The sequence below is a fragment of the Lissotriton vulgaris genome, chromosome 5 (assembly GCF_964263255.1).
Source record: "Lissotriton vulgaris chromosome 5, aLisVul1.2, whole genome shotgun sequence".
Taxonomy (NCBI): domain Eukaryota; kingdom Metazoa; phylum Chordata; class Amphibia; order Caudata; family Salamandridae; genus Lissotriton; species Lissotriton vulgaris.
The window spans coordinates 1,920,751,453-1,920,771,782 of NC_141693.1; the positions used below are offsets into that span (position 1 = coordinate 1,920,751,453).

The window sequence follows — 20,330 nt, forward strand, 5'->3', positions numbered from 1 at the left end:
ATCGTTTGAGTTTGTAGCGTTGATTTGGTGATCTTCCTGACAAAGAATTTCTTAAAATGTGTTCAAATAAAACATCCAAGATATTTTTTTTCTAAATAATGGTTCATATTGGTTAATGTGAGAACCTTAAATGTATCTTAAAGGATTGTTACACTGAAGTATATAAAAAGAGATGGATGGAATGCCTGAAATATTCTCAGCCACTGGTAATTAACTCTGGCTGCATCCCAGTCCACGTTATTTTTCACACCATGCCACTGCAGGTTGGACTCAGCCATGTGCGAAAGTATGGCTGGGTCAATACTTCGGTGGCATGATGCGTACCGGGAAGTGACCCGAGTAATTATCAGTGGCATAGATTCATTCAGGCTTTCCAGCCACCACTTTTTTGTATACTTAAAGGATTGTTATTCACATACTATGTATATGGACGTGTATGTCATATGTTTTTTTCATTTCACGGGTGGGGCATGTGTCTGTTACTGTTACATTAATAATAATGTCATAATGGAAGGCACCCAGAGTTAGTGGTCCACCGGAATAAGGATGCTCCACTCCACTCTAACGTGCCCCTCCTGTAGCCATTAGAAGCATTTCTCATCTAGCCTCAAATTAACAGCTCAACGCCTTGTTTTTTGCGTCTGAATGTTTGGTCTTATCTATCTAATGCCCAGAGGGCTTCCTTAATTGAATAACTATCTTTTATAAAATGATTACTAGTATGGTATAACAGCCAATTTTGCATCACAACTTCATAATCCACCTCTGCTGATGTATCTCTGACAGCCTGGTGAGGTGTTATATGTGAATCTGTCTTCCCATCCAACTAAAAACCCTATCTTCACAGCAGCACAGTTTTCATTCATAAAGTCTATGTTCAGAATTATGTGGGATAAAATTGTATCTTTTTCACAGTCTCTCTGGGTTTTTTCTCTAGGGTCTACAGAGCATTTTGAGCAGGTATGTTTTCTTCTACTCGTAACAATACAAACGAAACACTCTTTTGCCACTTGTATGTTTTTTATTCAGCTCTCTTATGTTATAGGTATACGTTTGTGTAAATTATAGCATTCAATAGATAGTGCTCTCTTGGTGTTATTACATTGTAAAAGTGGGAATTTGCATCTTGAAGTCAAATTATAAGTTAAGTAGCCAGGCTTGAGGACGTTTATGGCACTGAAGGTGGTCTGTGCAAGAAAAAGGAGAGGATGGTGGTGAGCTTCAACCTGCACCCTAAGTAATGGAACAGACCCCAGTGCATGTTTGGCTGTGTCATGGGACTATGGCTGGCACACCCTTGTAGGAACTCTGTTGGAAAACGAGGCAGTATCTGTGAGGCCTGCACAAATAACATGACTACATTTGTCCTTCACTGGGAACCAAACACCCAATTGTATCACCTGAAACTAAGAGGGTAGCGTTGCAGAGCAGTCTAAGGCTTACTTAAGGGAGGTGGTGTGGGCTAGTAATCGCGATTTGCAAGTGCGCTGAAATAACACTCAATAATTGATTGTCCAGTCTGTACTTTGCTTTATAAAAGTAAGATTACATTTATTAAACACACACACTACTCAATACTGTGCACCAATTTACAAATATACATAAGCTGTTGGAATTACTTTGTGACATTGCATAACATCTCCACCCCTCCTGCAGGGGGGTGGGGTCTAGTACCACCACTCCCATGTATGCACATCATCTTGCCCCCAATGCAATTAGTTGAACATAACCTTGAGCGAGGGCCCTGCACACTGGCACCATCCAAGTGGCGTTTCCCCCTCCCCCCCACCCCCTCCCCAACCCCCCTGCCTCATTACCTCAACAAGCATTAAACAGGGGTAAACCTGCCTTGATGACCCTGACTGAGCATCTCCTACTGACCATAAAGTATGCACCTCTACATCTTAAGGGCTAACAGTCCGGGTTCTTCACCTAAGCACAGTAGCAAGAATACATGTTTACGCACACTTGAGAATGACAGTACTCAGCACATTTGGGTATTATTAGAATGCTTTGCAAATACAGCCCCTAAAGGCATCACAGATGAAATCACCAGATTAGGATTATGCAAATACAGCAAGACACTCTAGCTGGAGTGTCTGACAACATAACCGCTCTTTGCTTATGACATCACCTTTACCATGTACTTCACATTGAAACATGAACTTTAGTCCCCATAAAAGAAATAACCATTAGTAAATGCAGTTCTGATGCACTTACACCTCTTCATCTCCAGGGGATGCCCTTATCCAGACATCCCCATCTCAGCCCTTCACTCCATGAAGCCCTTTTCAATCACCCTCAGCTGAAGAACAAAAGTTCCAGCCCAGAAGGTTTAAAATGCATGCTGAGCCCTTGAGTGGTCATTCTTTCCAATCCCCAAGACACTTAGGGTAGGACTTTTCTCTTCGTGCAAGGGGGAGACTGCGCTTCTCCAGCAGCTCACACAGTACCTGCACATTCATGTGGCGGTAACCCCGTCCTCCTGGGGCCACCACAAGCAAAGAACACACTGTTTTCACCCTGCAGGCCGGGCCTGGCCTGCAAGGCATTATGAGTAGGCCCGCATATGGAAGCAGCGGCTCTCCCGCTGTGCCGGGGGAGAGCCACGATCATCTTTCTGGCGCTCTGCGCCGCCTCCTGGGCCTCGGTGGGGAGACCAGTCCCACCCGGCCCCCCAGGTAAGAGGATGTGGCTCGGGGAGCCCACCCCCGGCCGCTCTGCCATTTGTTGGGGGGCCCGGTCCCACCCGGGCCCCCGATGCCGACCCCGTTGTTCCGGGGGTCTCGGTCCCACCCGGGACGGGAACTTGCCTCTATGTTGGAGGGCACCCTGGGGAGCCCACTCCCGGCTGCCCCCACCGGCTTCCCGTGCAGCCAGCACCCTCGTGTCCTGCCACTGGAGCCGGCCGAGCACTTCTGGTCTGCCCTCTCCGGTGGGCAGACACGGACTCCTGCAGTCCCGTCGGGACCTCGGGGGAGTGCGGCGGCACTCCCCCAGCCTTCTCGTCGTCGTCGGGCCCAGGGTTGGGGTCCCAGGCCCCTGGATATTTTCGGGGGCGCGACGGCGCTCCCCCTCCTCCACCTACATAGGGGGCCAGGGTTGGCTCCTGGCCCCCGGTTGGGCATTTCCGCAGGGAGCGCAACAGTGCTCCCCCGCTTGACTTCGGGCCCGGGGATGGGGTCCCGGGCCCCCTCCAGTCTTCTTCGCGGAGGGGCGCGACGGCGCATCCCGCCTCCTCAAACGGGGCTCAGAGTTGGGCTCCAAGCCCCCTCCTCCTCACACTCTCCGGGGGATGGGGGCGCGACGTGTTCAGTGTGAGTGTTCAGCGGGGGCCATGGTGGACTCCTGGCACCCCGCGGGGCAGCTTCACGGGGTGGTAAACAACGCACCCTGGCTTTACTTCTTTGGGGGGCAGCCACCGGGACCTGACCCACCCCGGGGGCCCATTACAGACCGGCGGCGGAGCCCCACGTGCTTCGTGGCTGGTCTCATGAAAGGTCAAAGGTTGCATACCTTCCAGGGGCCATATCTCAGCCCCTGGGGGTCCGATCCTCTCCATTTTAGGCTCTTCTTGCTCTGGTGGTGCCCCCCAGCCACTGGGAGCACTCTCCTTCGCCCTCGGGGTCTCCAAGAGGATCCCATTCTGCATGGAGCGATCTTCACTGGCTCCCTGAGCCTCTCTTCTCCCTGCGTAGAGGCACCTGCTTCTGCGCACCGGTCCTGGGCTCTTCTTCTGGTGCTGTTAGGGGCCTAGGGAGCAGTCAGGGGGGTCCTCCTTCCAACTGCCCATTGCCAGGCTCCTGCACCTTCCGCCTCAGCAGACCACACCCCAGAGAGAGCTTCTCTTCCTGTGCAAGTACTTTTTAAAAGTTGAGTAGGGGGCTGGTAGGAAGTCTCTGTGTGTCCTATCAAACAGAGACACATCACTTCCCTGCCCCTGCTCCCTCCTTCTTGTCCAGCCTCTGGGTTGTTCAAAATGGAGTCGTCCAGTGTCCCTGTAGCCCCACCCATCTTCTTCTTTGTGGAGAGGAGGCCTTAGATTGTGGAAGAAAGGTTATCAATCCATCCAGCTGAGGTCAACCATCAGCCTGGGTCTGGTCATGGCTGGCTCAGAGAAATATGACAGTTCTGTATGACCCAAAAGCAGTACAAATAGGACTTACGACTCTGCAGAATACTTCTTTTCCCATCTGCTATACTGGACCTTAGTGCGAGTCTGGAATCTGTTGGCCTTGTGGAAGTTACTCTAGCCATGGGTTCCACCTTCCCATAAGAGAATAATGAAGTGAAAAACACAGTAAAACACACTGACTTTCCCTGGCATGTTTCCTTCCAGTGTATAAAGCCTATTCCATGTCACCACACAATTCTGCATAAGTCCTGCCACACCATTCACTCTGTAGCTGCTCCTGGACTGCGCATGCTAGGAATCTCCCCAGCGCAGCCCCTACACGTGTGCACACGCATGTACATGTGTCTGCATGTAACCAGCGAGGTGCCCCATGCTCCAGCTGCTCGGCAGCGGCCTAGTCAAGCCAGTGGGACACCAGTAAAATCTCCATGCAGTCTCCTTTATTATGAGTTCACTGTGGGTGAGTCCCAGATTATGAGGCTCCCCCACAGTAAAAGCTCAACAATTAGGTGCTCAAAAAGCAAAAAATCCGGCCGGCCCCTAGTGTCAGATCCGCCTTCTAACAAATTCTGATACAGTGTTATTATTATTATTATTATTACTAAGGGTAGCTTATAAAGCGCATGGTTACGCCAAAGCGTGTCCCCGCGCTGCAACTGAAGAACTCTGACCGAGGTGGAGACCAGTGATCCGTTATCTGGCGAACAGGTGTGTTTTTAGGTTCTTGCGGAAGCTGGATTCGGAAGGATCCAGACGGAGATGGAGAGGGAGGGAATTCCAGCTTTTGCTGCCAGATAGCGGAAGGAGCGTCCGCCCATACGGGCTCTTTTGACCCTAGGAACCTTAAGTAGGCCCTCATATGAGGAGCGCAGCTCGCGTGCAGTTGTATACCTTGTCACTAAGTTCTGGAGTGGAATAGGGGATTTCTTCGCCAGGATGCGGTGGCATGTACAGAGGGCTTTGAATTCCACTCTGCTTCTTACTGGCAACCAGTGGAGGGTTTTGAGAGCGGCTTTGGTGTCTGAACGTTTAGGGATTTTTAGGATGAGACGGGCTGCCGCGTTCTGTATTACCTGAAGGCGATTCATGGCTTTGCAGGTGGTACCCAGGTAAAGTAGGTTGCCGTAGTCTAGGCGTGATGTCACAAGGGTGTGTACCAGTGTTTTCCGTGCTGACATAGGAAGGAGGTCAAGAACCTTCCTTATGGTTTTTAGGATACCAAAACAGACGCCTGCAACTCTGTCTATTTGGGGTCCAAAAGATAGGTCAGCGTCGAGCCATACGCCTAGGTTTTTTACTCCCTGGCGTGGTATGGGAGCTTCATCCAGACATGGAGGCCACCACGCCGATGACCAAACAGATGGGTTCCCCCCCACAACGAGCACCTCGGTCTTGTTGCCGTTTAGCTTAAGGCAGTTGGTGGACATCCAGGCTGCAAGTTCTTGCATGCAGTTCCTGAAACTGTCCATCGCAAGACCGGGTGCACGCGATAGGGAGATAGCCAGCTGCGTGTCATCGGCGTATGACACGATGCTCAATCCGTGACTCACGGCAATTGAAGCCACTGGAGAGACATAGAGATTAAACAAGGTTGGGCTCAGGGACGAACCCTGAGGGACGCCCTGGCCCAAACCTATGTCTCTCGAGTAGTGGTCGCCCTGGCGAACCTGGAAGCTTCTCCCTGTCAGGAAGGATTGTAACCATTGGAGTGCAGCTTCGGATATACCTCCGTTGTTCAGACACTGTAGCAAGTTGTCGTGCGCCACAGTGTCGAACGCTGCACTCAGGTCCAGTAGGATGAGGGCCATGGTGTGTCCCTCATCTACCCCCTGCCGTAGGGTCTCAACTGCAGTGAGCAGTGCGGACTCTGTAGAGTGGCGGGGGCGGAATCCGAATTGGGTGTCGTGCAATAAGGCAGCCTTTTCCACAAAGTCCATTAGTTGTTTATTGACCGTTTTTTCAGCCACTTTGGCTAGGTAGGGCAGGAGTGAAATTGGGCGGAGATTGTCAAGTTTCTCAAAACTGATGGTAGGTTTCTTCCTGAGGGGCAGAACAACCGCCTTTTTCCACTCCCTAGGTACTGTCTTGGTGGTAAAAGATACATCGAGTACATGTCTAATGTATGGTTCTAGTACCCTTAGACTATCCGTCAGGCGTTTGGGTGTGGTAGGGTCTCTCGGAGAGCCCGACTTCACCGACCTGCAGATTTTTAGAAGATCTTCCGTGGGAGGGGTAGTAAAGTTGGTAAGTCTAGGTTTATCTCCCCACTCCCTTGGGCTTTCAACGAAGTCTGCCCCGGTTTTGGACTGCGTAGGGAATGCTGAGTAGATCTTTGTTATTTTATCTGAGAAAAAATCTGCAATTTTGTCACACAATTCTGGCGAACAGTCATCGGGGGCAATAGCTGGGTTTCCGCTTGAAAGAGTTTTGTAGAGAGAAAACAGCTCTTTCGTCGAGTTACCAGCCTCACTGATCCTAATCGTAAAGTATGCTGTCTTTGTCTTTCTGATTAGTCCATGGTAGGTTCGTCTCTCGGTTAGATAATTCTTTCTGGTTTCTTCAGAGAGAGTCTTGCGCCATTCTCTTTCGGTTCTTTTCAGTGCGGTTTTCTGAACTCTTAGTTCAGCGTTGAACCACGGGGCAGTTTTGTTTATGCGTCCCCCAGATTTGGTTTTTAGCAAAGGGGCTGTGCAGTCTAGTGCCTGATTAATGCGTGTGCAGAGGTTAGCATTTGCTGTGTCAGCATCCTTCCCTCCTGGGCTTCCTCCTTTCATTAATTCTGCACAGAATTTGGACTGAGAGAATGTAGCCCATTTCCGTTTGAGGTGGTACATAGCTGGTGGCTGTGGGGGTCTGCTTCCAGGGATTCGTATGGAAAAAGGGACCAAATAGTGGTCCGACCATGGGATGGGAATAGGGGTCATAGCTTCAGCTTCCCCCCCAGTTGACAAATATCGGGTCCAGCAGATGACCCTGTTGATGGGTAGGGCCTCTAACAATTTGGGTGAGTTGGAGGGCTTTCAGTGCCTGGCCAAAATTCTTACTGACGTGGTCTGAGGGGTTATCAAGATGAAGATTGAGATCCCCGAGTACCAGAAACTTGTCAGTGCACAGTATGGTTTCCATGATTCCTTCAACCAAACTCTCCTCGAACCTGGCTATGGGGCCTGGGGGTCTGTAAATTAGTATGCCCTTTAGCGTGTAGTTATTATTCACTTTGATAGTGAAGCTCCCTGCTTCACTGTCCAGGATGGGAGAGCTATCTAGCTGGCATCGTAGGTTTTCACGGGCTATAATTGCGATTCCGCCTCCTCTGCCTGTGTGTCTATCCAGTCTATGTATTGTATACCCTCCTGGAATTGCCTCAAGGGCGTAGGGTGTAGACTCATTGTCTAACCATGTCTCTGTTAGAAACACAAGATCCCACTGGCTCTCAGTAATTAGATCAAATAGGTCTAGCCTGTGTTTCCTCAGTGAGCGTACGTTAAGCAGTCCGCATTGTATGGTATATTTTTATTTATTTATTTGAGTATTTTGTAAAGCGCGCAGCGGCCCCAACGGGGCGTCCCGGCGCTGAGAACTCTGAAAAATAGAGGTCAGGGGTCAGAATTCCACTGTTTAAGAGGAGAATAGATGTGTTTTCAGGGATTTACGGAAGGCTGATTCTGACTGACAAGTGCGTAAGGCTAGTGGGAGCTTGTTCCAGCGCTGAGAGGTACAGACCTCAAAGGTTTTTCCACCTGCCCGAGAGCGTTTAAATCGGGGAGTTTCCAGGAAGTGGAGGGTATTGGATCGTAAAGTCCTGGAGTTGGCATAGGGTCGCAGAGTGTTTTTCAGGTGTGCCGATCCACTGCCTTTTGATGCTCGGTAGGCCAATGTCATGGCCTTGAACACACATCTTTTGGCTATGGGCAGCCAATGGAGTTTGCGGAGGTGTGGAGTGATATGGTGTCTAGCAGGAATGCTCTCCACCAGCCGGGCGGCGGCATTTTGGACCGTCTGAAGTTTATGGCAGAGGCCTGCTGTGATACCAAGGTAGAGGGCATTGGCATAATCGAGGTGTGATATGATCAATGCCTGGATCACAGTTTTACGGCAGTCCGCCGGCAAGAAGTTAATGAGGCGTTTTATGGTGCGGATCTTAGCAAAGCAGGAGGATGCAACTGTTTGCACCTGATTGTTAAAGCTAAGTTGATTGTCCCAGCGAACTCCGAGATTATAGTTATAGTATAATTAGAATAGTATAATAAGAACACGAGGTATAGTTCGTGTTGGTTGTTTTCTTACCATGGTCGAATGATAAGTGACAGTGTTCGCAACCCATATCGTTTTCCACGCATAGGCTATGTTTGCAGGAATCGTCGATTTTGTGGCAAGCGTTCAGTAGATCCTGCTTGCTCCACTGTATGTGACCATCTGTAGGAGCAGGGGTTGTGGCCCTGGACCGCGTACGATCGCGGACGGGCGCAGACGGGCTTGCCTTAGGCGCGCCTTCGGCGCGCAGACGGCGCTCCCGCTGCGCTCGTCCGCTGCGCTTGCGTGGGAAGCACATTTGAGGAGAGGGAGAGTGGGCGTGGCCTAACGGGTGGGCGTGGCCTCGCGCTCGCGATGGCGGCCGTGAAGTCCTCTGCAAGGAACAGCGCTAAAATCCGCTGTAAGTACTTGCAGGAGTTTACCAAAGCAGAGTGGGTTTCTCAGTGGACACAAAGTTATAACAAATGTAAAGTAATCATAAAATGAGCAGTTTTAAAATCACGAGTTACACCACCTCCGGCTTCCGCCTCAGAGGTCTTCAATAACAGTAGGCGCGCTTGCAATCAGCGCTTTTAATAGGCTGGGAGAGTGGGCGTGGCCTCGCGCTCGCGATGGCGGCCGTGAAGTCCTCTGCAAGGAACAGCGCTAAAATCCGCTGTAAGTGCTTGCAGGAGTTTACCAAAGCAGAGTGGGTTTCTCAGTGGACACAAAGTTATAGCAAATGTAAAGTAATCATAAAATGAGCAGTTTTAAAATCACGAGTTACACCACCTCCGGCTTCCGCCTCAGAGGTCTTCAATAACAGTAGGCGCGCTTGCAATCAGCGCTTTTAATAGGCTGGGAGAGTGGGCATGGCCTAACGGGTGGGCGTGGCCTCGCGATGGCGGCCGTGAAGTCCTCTGCAAGGAACAGCGCTAAAATCCGCTGTAAGTGCTTGCAGGAGTTTACCAAAGCAGAGTGGGTTTCTCAGTGGACACAAAGTTATAGCAAATGTAAAGTAATCATAAAATGAGCAGTTTTAAAATCACGAGTTACACCACCTCCGGCTTCCGCCTCAGAGGTCTTCAATAACAATAGGCGCGCTTGCAATCAGCGCTTTTAATAGGCTGGGAGAGTGGGCGTGGCCTAACGGGTGGGCGTGGCCTCGCGCTCGCGATGGCGGCCGTGAAGTCCTCTGCAAGGAACAGCGCTAAAATCCGCTGTAAGTGCTTGCAGGAGTTTACCAAAGCAGAGTGGGTTTCTCAGTGGACACAAAGTTATAGCAAATGTAAAGTAATCATAAAATGAGCAGTTTTAAAATCACGAGTTACACCACCTCCGGCTTCCGCCTCAGAGGTCTTCAATAACAGTAGGCACGCTTGCAATCAGCGCTTTTAATAGGCTGGGAGAGTGGGCGTGGCCTAACGGGTGGGCGTGGCCTCGTGCTCGCGATGGCGGCCGTGAATTCCTCTGCAAGGAACAGCGCTAAAATCCGCTGTAAGTGCTTGCAGGAGTTTACCAAAGCAGAGTGGGTTTCTCAGTGGACACAAAGTTATAGCAAATGTAAAGTAATCATAAAATGAGCAGTTTTAAAATCACGAGTTACACCACCTCCGGCTTCCGCCTCAGAGGTCTTCAATAATTATCTTGTACACCTGAGTCTTACTCAAAAGTCACCAATAATTGTGAACAAATGATAACTGTTCGTATCTCTGGAGGGAGCGAGTGTAAATCTGAGGGGAGTGCATAGCTTTTTGTTTGCGGCAAATGAGCTGCAGATCACATACTATGCATAGATCGCCATCTGGTGTTGGGCCCGGATGTTTGCCCTTGTTTTTGTTTGGAGAAGTCTTTGGAAGTCACAAGATAGGTGACTCCTCCCTTTGGATGATAGTGCGTATGGGCATCGGCTCCATCTTCACATTGTTTTTTTCTGCCATCGGGCTCGTATGTGTTTCTCGCGCTCCAGTTCGGTGCCGTTTACCAATATAACTTTCGACGCGCAATCCTTCACCTTTTCTACAGTATTGTTTTCGATTGCGAACCCTATTCATCGCGCATCTCTCCAACGTCATAGTCCTCGATTCTGATCATCGACGAGGGCCTTCGTCACCACAAGTCACCACAAGTGGGATTATTTCGGCAATCCCACCATGAAAAAGTTTATTCCGGACTCACAGTTAAAGTTAGAATACTTAGAAACTTGTTATCCATCATAGCTGCCAAGGTTTCGGATTGCTATGTGTGACATTTTCATAATTCCACTGAAATTATGAGTGACATTTCAATGACTATGAGTGACACTTTCTTGCAAGCCAAATCAAGCATTGAAGACGGAGCAAACATATATATCAGCAATTGCACCCATTCGAGCAAGAAGACTCTCTAAGAATATGTTAAAACTGTTGGAAATAACCAGAAACTGAAGCACCTAGTGCCCTTCTAAGGTGACCATACTGTTGGACCCAGATCTGCACCGCTCATTGACACTGCGTGCTGTGCCACTGCAAACAAAAGAAGGTTTCCGAAATTTCAGCAAAGGGAGTTATTGTAGTTGAGTCAAATTATCTGTTGCGAAACTGGCGCAATATGCCTGCCACTTGCTCACCTCAAGTACAGAATAACAAAATGACTGCTATAGAGGGGGGATAAACAGAACAGAAGGCAAATGTCTACTACAATCACACACACACTGCCAGAGCTGGGTGCTCATCGGGAGTGCATTGTTTGACCAGGGCATCGACTTCCTTTATACCGGTGGTGGTGTCAAGGAGGCAATACAAATGCGTAACTTCGCATTTTCGTACGGTGATGCGGATCACTGCACAGACATGCGTTGGCATCACGCCTGATGCGTGATACTTGGCAGAGCTGTATCGTAATAACTCGGAAATCACCCACCACGCACAATTTACACTTATTTTTTTCTAATGGACACAGGAAACTATTTCTGTTTCTAATGTTTGAATTCCAACCTGTGTCACGCCCTGGGGTCCATGCGACATGCACCTCTCACAAGGTGTTAAGTAGCATTTTTAGCACTGAAATTGTGGCTATTACACAAAAGCAGCATCTTTGGAGTTTTAAAAAGCTATCTTCACCTTTCCTAGCATGTTGAACTATCGAAAAAAAGGTGAGTTCCGATGGATCACCTCCAAGGCCGCCCTAGTTTTCCATACGCCAAATGCTTTAGGCTATGTTTAGGTTATGATGTGGTCTCTTACCGTCTGTGACGGCTGCTTCAGGACCGACCTCTGCCCCGGGGATTCAACAGAACATCCAATCAACTGCTGTGCCTGCCCACCTTTCTTGTTGCGCAATATGAATCCGTCCGGGTGGGGTCTCCTTCTTTTGGCTGCATCGAATTCAAGGTCCCAGTCAGCTTCAATGGTGGCTCGCCAAAATGTTGCTTGAGTTTGCAATCCCTTAAACAGAAGACAAGAGGCATTTGGCAAAACAGGAACAGTTTGTTTAATTACACATTAAGGCTGGGAGAACAGTTACAGGCACAGGGTCTGAGGACTGTCTCAACTTACATTCTTTTCGTACCCTTCTTATATACAAACTTTAGCAGGTTGTAAAAGTGTTTGGCGTACCATATATGGTGAGGAATGTTGGGTGCTGCCTTTGAAGTCATAAATTATCTAATGGTTACCATAGGTCGGTCTCTCACCTCACAAGGACAGAATGTGGCCAGTGGTGAACCTATCCAGATGTCTTGCATGGGGAGCACATAATCACTTCTTGTGCTAGGCCTTAATTGGCTATGTGTGCCTAGCTCATGTGGCATCTGGCTTTTATGAACGTGTTTTTAGGAACGTGCGTACCCCCAACAACCATGTGCGCTTTATTGGTGCAATCTCCTTTGATCGTTTGTAATGTTGCTGCGCCTATCTGTGTGATTGATCAAAAGTTTGCTGCCTGAGCATTGGCCTGCTAGCTACGCACCCTCCCACCAGTGACCTATCAATCAGCAATCCCGGGCCTTTGTTTGAGGACCTGCTAACTACACTGTTAAATGGGACAACATATAATTTTTGTTGACAATGCATCCAATTCCATTTTAACATTGGCGCACCACGAAAATACTTACATATTTATTGAGTGTCTTTTCAGAGCCTATGGCTTTTTAGCAAATATATGTGGAAATGAAACTTTAAAATGCATTATTTGAACTCATATTTTTCAAACTTTTCTCAAGGGGTGAAACCCCCCTGATTCCTCCCCATACCTTGCCCCTCCTCCACCCCAGAAGATGTTTTCTACAATTCAGCTGAATGTTACCCCTTACAGATCATGTCAGCTCCTTAATATAGATGATATCTAACATAGACAGTTGTCTATTTTATATCAATCATGCAGTTACCATGGAATTCAATGATGTTAATAATTCTGATATCATCAGAATAAAGGTCATGTGACATGACTTCAGGGAAGATTCAGGGTCAAAATTCATGTGATGTGACTTCCTGTGATGTCATTGAGGTCATAGGGTGTATGATCTCACTTCTGCGACCTCTCGAAGTTTGGTGAGGTTACATCCAGGAGTGCCTCTATGCCCCTCTTAGGAAACATTCCCATGGCTGACATATGTAAAGTGGCTACCTGGTGTACATCACACACTTTTACGAAACACTATTGTTTGGATATAGTGGCGTGCCATCAAGCTAACGTTTGCCAGGCTGTACTCTGTACACTCTTTCAATCCAATGCATCCTCTCAGGGTACCACAGCTTAGGGAAGGACTGCTTTACAGTCCTGGCTCTTTGGCTGATCCCAGCAACAACCCAGCGCCTGGATACCCTCCTAGGTGATTAGCCGTGCTGTACATTTCATGCTTTATTGATCTATGCACAGCATGTCTATCTACAGCCACATATGCCTCGAACGGGAAGTGTTACCCTGTATGCATCTGTTCATGACATGTAGTGCGGTAGATTCAAATGCGCCCCCCCATCCTCATTCCCGGAAGCCTTTTGATATTGAAGATACTTCTTTCTTTACTTCTGCATGGTCATCTCTTTTTAAGTATAGCTGCACTCCAGTTCCATCCTCACCCACAGGGCGAAATACAATCTAACAATCGAGCCGATCCCCATGCGTCACTATACTTTGTGGCTCAAAAAGACTTATTAAACAAAACAAAAAAAACCTTACAGACATTTGGGGCCCAAACACTAGATGGCAGGTGTATGCACAAGAAATAAATAAATGTCAATCCTACTGCACTATGAATCGTCATGATCCCCTAACTCCCTAGGCCTGGTGGGGCGAGGGGGTCCCAAAGGACTCCTCCCTTGTGCCCAAAACACTATAGCTCAGTACTGTAGATCTTTGATAGTACTGCAGATCCTCTCAGGATAGGCCCGAGCCTAGCGCATTTAATAAAAAAAAAGGGGGGGGAGGGGATATGTGGTCCTCTCCCGAGCCATTCAGCTGCCCCAGGAATTACGGCCTTTGTAATTTTATATTTATTTTTGAATGGGTAGGGGGTGCAGTCTCAGTCCCCGAGACACCGAATGGCCCGAGCGCCCCATGCCCCAGGGCTCACCTTATATATATTTGAGGAGGGAGAGTAGCCCCCCTCCCTGAGAGATTGTATAACCCCAGGGACCCCTTCCCCTGGGACACTGTTCTTCCCTGCCCAGTTGGATCCCCAAGCCTAAATACCATTCCTAAATGTGCTGGATAGGAACTGTTGAGTGCAGTTGATGTTATGGATTCTATGGGTGTCGCGTAATACAAAAAGGTCAGTCTTGACTACCCTTTCACAAGATAACCCCCTTACCTGGACAGTAAAACATTTACTTTGGATTAATTGTTTACCACAATAAAGCTACTCTTTTCCTGTGAATGCAAAACCTAGCTGACTTTTGGGTAGTAGGTTTTGTTTATCCAAAACATTTTGTGCTTTGTAATATTTCTTGCAGATTTTAAGCACCAGGGCTCACACCAACTTTATCCTTGCACATGGTGAAAACTAGCACAAAGACTATAATAGCAGATTTTATGCACTTTTAGTTCCTTTATGTTCAGTAACTTAGGAATCGAATAACTTAGTTATTTTGAGGATAGCCTAGAATTGTAAAAAAAATCCACGGAAACACATTGTTGGACTCCCATGTTTGAATTATAGGAGCTTCTTCTTAAAGTATAAACCGTTTGTGACCCTATCTGCTCCAGAAAGTGTAAACATACTGTGTTCTTTTTTGGGGTAGTGGAGTTAATCAACATTAAAACTGCCCTAGAAGTATTTTTGAAAACAGCACTAAATGGTCACTGATTGGATGTGATTGCTGTGTCAAAATACATCACCTCAGCTAGTGAGCCTTAACAGCATGACATAGCTATTCTTAGAGAATCAAGATGTCCATTACTATGTGGACAATGTGGAAGCCACACAATAATGACTGACTGCACCACTGAAAAGGTCTCATTAGAGTTTTAGGAGATATAGGATATTATTCCACATTCTAGAGCACTGGGGTACTGTCCTTTCCTGCAGAGTTTGTTACATCTAGGGATAAATGAAAGGATACAGGCTGTCAGCTGGAAACTGAGCTAGCACTAAAGTTTTTCTGTAATCCACAGGTGTGATAATGTTAAGGCTTTGAAACCTAAGGCAGATGCTGTTGTGAAGAAGATTCTGCAAAGCGTAGGACAACATGGCTCCTTGCAGGATAAGCTTCTGGAATTGAAAGGTGAATAAAGATAAAGTTGTGAGATGTGACCCATATATTGGAGAACTGTTCAATGTGCAGGATTATGCTTTTGGCCAGAACAAACCTGTATGCTATGAATTAGACTCAATACCACTTCTCATAGTACTGCATGTGTTATCCTTGTCCTGTAAAATTTGTTTGAGGTAGTGTAGGAGGGTAGTTTAAGGGCACCAGTGGATGTGTTCAGATATAGTGGCGAGTTTCAAAGCTAAAGAGAATAAAAGAGACCAGACCTATGAGAATAAAAGATCTGAACAAGAATTGGTGAGATGGCAATCATTACAGAAGACAAAGTGTGGAGAGCAGCTTCTGCAGACAATGTAAGGCATTTCCAGCTTATCTCTAGAATTATTTGAGCCTTCTGATCGAAGTACTCTCAACATCCATTTGATTGGCATCTTAGGGTGTGTCCATAGCCCAGTGCAAGCTTACTTTGGGTTTCCCACTAACCTTGTTTCAGTGTCCTTAAAATTCTTGACACCAGCCTTTGCTCCCCTCTTACTTGATACCATCAATTTCTCGAACATAGCCTTTGTACCCGATTTCTGTAAAAGAGAGGTGATCGCCCTCCTGCTGAGGAAAGCCAGCCCAGATAGAGCGGTCCTGAACAACTATCCCTGCTTTTTCAAAAGTTATGTAGCAAAACCTACCCAAATCGATGGCTTAGCACCTGAAAACATTTGGCTTTTTGGGCTGTTGCCAAGCAGGGTTCCAAGCAAGTTATAGTACTGAAACAGTGCTTGTGGTGGATCTGGTCTAGCTGTATAAAACCAAAGAGTCCAATTGCGCAGCCGGCCTTCTGCTGTTAGCCCTGTTTATGTCTTTGAACAGTCACTCATGTCATTCTTATTGACTGCTTGGCTGGCAGTGTGCTTGCACTCCAGGGTGCAGGTGGGTGCACCCTGGAGTGATTCAAGTCATTCTTGCAGGGATGTTTCCAAGTGGTGTCAATGACCTCATTCTAGTCCAAAGTTCTCTAGTTTAATGCAGGCACTGCTAGAGGTAATAATCGAATTGTCTAGTTTGATAGCAGAATGTCTTTTGAGTACCACATCAAAAATGTTGAACATCCTGCCTATAAGCCATGTGCTTGTTGAGGAAAGTACTTTCTTTTCTCCCCTTTGAAAATGTGTTCGGGTTGGTTAGACCCTGATTTTCATCCTGCATTGATTATTGTCATGTCATCTCCTTGGGGCTCACTGATCCACACGCGCATCCTCCAGAATATGCTTTAACTGAATGAGAATAACTTTACTGAATCATGTTAAAAGAAAAAGTATACAAATTAGCCAACTGGAGCCAGATAGGTTGCCGGCCATAAGAGCTGAAATATGACACTTCACCTTTCATGTTAGCCAGCACTATCCCATCAAGCCTTACAGTGAGTGGCTGATGCTTCCTCGGATGACTGATAATTATGAAGCTGCTGCTGGGAAGGAGAGCGGGTTGGTTGTCACTTCAGTGATGCATTGTATTGTAAAAAAAATAGGATAACAACTATCTCAATGTTTCTTTTACATCTCCTATAGCAGATAGTGAGAGGAGCAACAAGATAACCAGAAATTACAAAACAGAAATAAATTGATCACCGTTTATCAAGGCGGTGGATCCTCTCGAGTGTTTGCTCTGGAGTTAGTTTGCAAACGGTGTGTTGTAAACATGTAAGTTGCAATTCGAAAATGTACCAATATCAAAGTTTCTTCATAAAGCGTCAGTGGCTGCTTTACATTTCAGGTAATCTAACCCGGGTTTACCAAGTAATTTTTGTTGGTTTTCTGAGTCTAGAAATCTATGTAAGAAACAATCAGTTTGTAAATCAATTGTTTAGAAAATGGTAAACCTATTCAAATGGAGTCATAGATAATTCATAGCTATTTCATCGTTTCATTAATAACAAGCATTTACAATGCAATGGTCTCAGCATTGTTAAAGTTAGAGCTATTGGCATTCCTCATGACATTATTTTTATTTATGTTTTGGTTTTTAAGACATATAAATAAATGGCATTGTCATTTACAATGCCAATAGCTTAATCTTTCGCAAATGCGAAATGTGCCATAAAAGCTTGGGTTCAAAGTGGGGGTATTTTAATTTACTGACAACTGCCTTGTTCAGGACACTCAGTAACAGAGGAATAGAGAGAGTTATTAGCTAGAGTCTTGAAATGGAAAATTATGGCGGTTCAGCGAGCCAGAGAAAGGAATACGAGAATAGATGGAGGGGTTCTCGGAAATGGAGCACAGGTAGGTGGCACAGACTCTGGATAGACAGCCCCAGTCAGAGAGAAAGGATAGGACCGATTAGAGAGAAACAGGAGCTAGAACTGAACAGAGATAGTAGCAGAGGAAAGGGGTGTAGTAAGAGGAAGAAGGTGGGAAGAAATGGAGATAAAGAGCATGCAAGCGAGATAAAGGCTGCGAGAGAATGAGTTGGAGATGTTAAGAGTGGGAGGGAGAGCAAAAGAAAAAGAAGAAGTGAAAGGATAATAGAACAAAAGAGGAACAGAGAGCAAGAGGAAATTAGAGAAAGGGAGGGGAAGAAAGAATAGAGATGGAGCGAATGTGAGACAGAGAGATATCTAGATAGAAAGGGCGAGGTAAAGGGCATTGCCAGATGAGATGGGGTCTAGGGGGATAGTGAGAGAGGGCAGAAAGCGAGCAGAAGGGGACAGTAAAAGTGGTGATCGGGAGACAAGAATGCTTTAAAGTGCAAGAGAACAAAAAGAGAGCGGTTCAGATCAAGTTAACTCAATATAGTTAATGGCGGGAAGAGAGGGGAGCTCTTGGCATAAAGTGAATCATAATAGTGGGACTGTAAAGCGCAGCAGTGGGCGACAGAGTCCCCACAGACGCAGCGCGAGGGAGACACAGGAGATGGGACGTCAGTGAGCCGGGAAGGTCGGGGAGAGCTCTCACCTGGCCCCACCTCTTTGCTCTGCCCTGACTCACATAGAGCGCTCACCTCAGCCGGTAAGAAGCCTCCGCGCCTCCTCCTCAGGACTCCCCCGGCAGGGGCTTCGCTTCAGCCGGTGCCCGCTACCCGGGACATCGCCTCAGAAGGACACCGCTCAAGGGCGCCTCACCTGAGGGCGGAGATGGCAGCAGGAGGGGCCCGGGCGGCACGGGATCCCCGGACAGGCAGCGACTAGAGCCCTGCGGACAGGTGCTGAGCCTCTGACCCCGGGCTCACTGGACCGAGGGGGTCCAAAGATGGGACCCTGGCAGCGGGCAAGTGAGACAGGCGCAGAGTGGAGAGACAGGGCCCGGGAGAGAGAGCGGTAAGCAGGGGCGACAGAGCATGACACCGGGGACGGGCAACGCGGCACTCCCCAGGGTCACAGGGCGAGGGGCAACAGGGCCCGGGGCGGAGGGTATGAGACACAGGGAAAGGAGTAACCCGTCAAAATCCGAGAGAAGCACAGCTGGTCACACAGAGGGGTAACAGGACATAACAAGAGGCAACAGGAGGCAGGGAGAGGGGCAACAAGACACAATGATGGGGCAGTAGGAAGGACACGGAAATGGGCAACTATGTGCGGGCATGGGGAGGGAGGGTTCAGCGCCGGGAAGGGCCAACAATATAAAGCGCTGACATAGCTGCAAAATCACCGACACAGAGAGGCAACATGACCAGAGACCGGCACAGAGACAGGAGAGTGAGGGGGGCGAGGATGCACGAGCCGCAGTCAGGAGCAGGGGTCACGGCAGGGAGCGTTGGCGGTCTCTCCACATTATTTCCTATTTACATCGATGTGTAGGCGCTACCTGAGAAATGCGTGTGCGCTGCCTTGCACTCTGTACTATCGGCACTATGCTTAGATTAAGTCAGGTATATGTGTGCAGTTTGAATGACACACATTTCTTTGGTGTGCGATCTGGGATTAGTTTGCAAGCCTAAATTATATGTGCAATGTGACATGAACATGCCTGGTGTGCACATTGTGTTTTCCGCCGTGTTGTGTGCAATGCCCCGTCATGTGAGCATTTTGTGCTCTCCACTGACATGCAGTGAAATGGGCTGCGTGGTGTTTTATTTGTGGCCCGCCTGTCTCAGTGTGTCAGGCACAATGTAACTTTCACAAGCTTGATGTGTGGGGCAGTGTCGCGTGTGACTTGGGGTTACTTGATGTGCACAATGCACAGCATCAAGCGTGCAGCGCTGTCATGTGCATTGTGCCATGGTCATACTTTGTATGTGGCCGGGGATCACGCGCATATTGTCACGGATGCATAGGCAGGCTGGGGCCAGCAGGCCAGCCCTTACGGCTGTTTTACGGCGCACGAGCCCTTCACTGCCCCCAGTCTGCCCGTGCTCTCTCATCAGTGCCTTTTGCATAGGTTTATACTCGTGCTTGCCCTGCCTCTAAGTGACCTTATTCTGTCCTCTTCAAACCCACCCGTTCACGAACATCGAAATGACCCTGCAGGGTTCGTATTTCTGCCCCTCATCACGCTTCCTGCACGCGCCAGTCGGCCCTCTGATTTGTTAATAAGGAAAACCAATCAGAGAGCTGACTTGGGCGTGCAGGCAGCATGATGAGGGGCGTGCTCTCTCCCGATGACGTCCGGGAGAGAAAGAAGAGCAAAAACACACCCCTCTATCCCAAAAGCTTAAATGAAGTGACGCCCCTCTCCTCCAATGGTTGGCCAGCATTTACTAGGCCAGCCAATGGAGAAGAGGGGCGGGTTTAAGCCCCCAATACTCTAAACATAAAACCTTGGCTGCACGACACTGCTGCGCAGTGTACGCTAGGCGGAGACCTAAAAAGGAAAAACTCTTCTAACACTTATCTTCTATAACAGTCTTTCTGCTGAATAGATTGGGGTTTCAACCAAAACTGGTAAATAAATTGTTTATTATGAAAATCTGAGACCACTTATGTTCGGAAAAAGGTTCATGTATGAATGGAGAACGGTGTACTGTTACTGGGAACAAAGTACCTGTATTAATTCATTAATGGCGACATGGAAAGCTGATTTGGAGAAAAATATGTTAGGATGTTATGCCGGCACTACATCCCTGGGGGTGGGGGTGGACACTACATCAATGTAGGATTTACTGAGTTTACCACTCACTATAGAGCTCATAACCACGTCAGTTTACCACATTGAGACATCATTACATATTAAGGGTTAAAATTGTGTGATATTTAATTAAATTACTTGTAAAATATTTGGGTTAGTTTTATGGTTAGATAAGGATAATTTAATTTTACATAAATGGTTACAGTTCGGTAATGG

General features: G+C 47.7%; 1 pseudogene across 1 annotated transcript in view; it reads left to right on the top strand.

Annotated features, from left to right (window-relative positions):
• LOC147717725 (E3 ubiquitin-protein ligase TRIM11-like) overlaps positions 1-20,330 on the top strand; it is a 252,636-nt pseudogene that overhangs the window by 142,587 nt on the left and 89,719 nt on the right. Inside the window, exons 4-5 of the transcript XR_015296088.1 lie at positions 938-960; positions 14,960-15,069. The product of XR_015296088.1 is annotated as an E3 ubiquitin-protein ligase TRIM11-like (transcript). The remainder of the gene's footprint in view (positions 1-937; positions 961-14,959; positions 15,070-20,330) is intronic.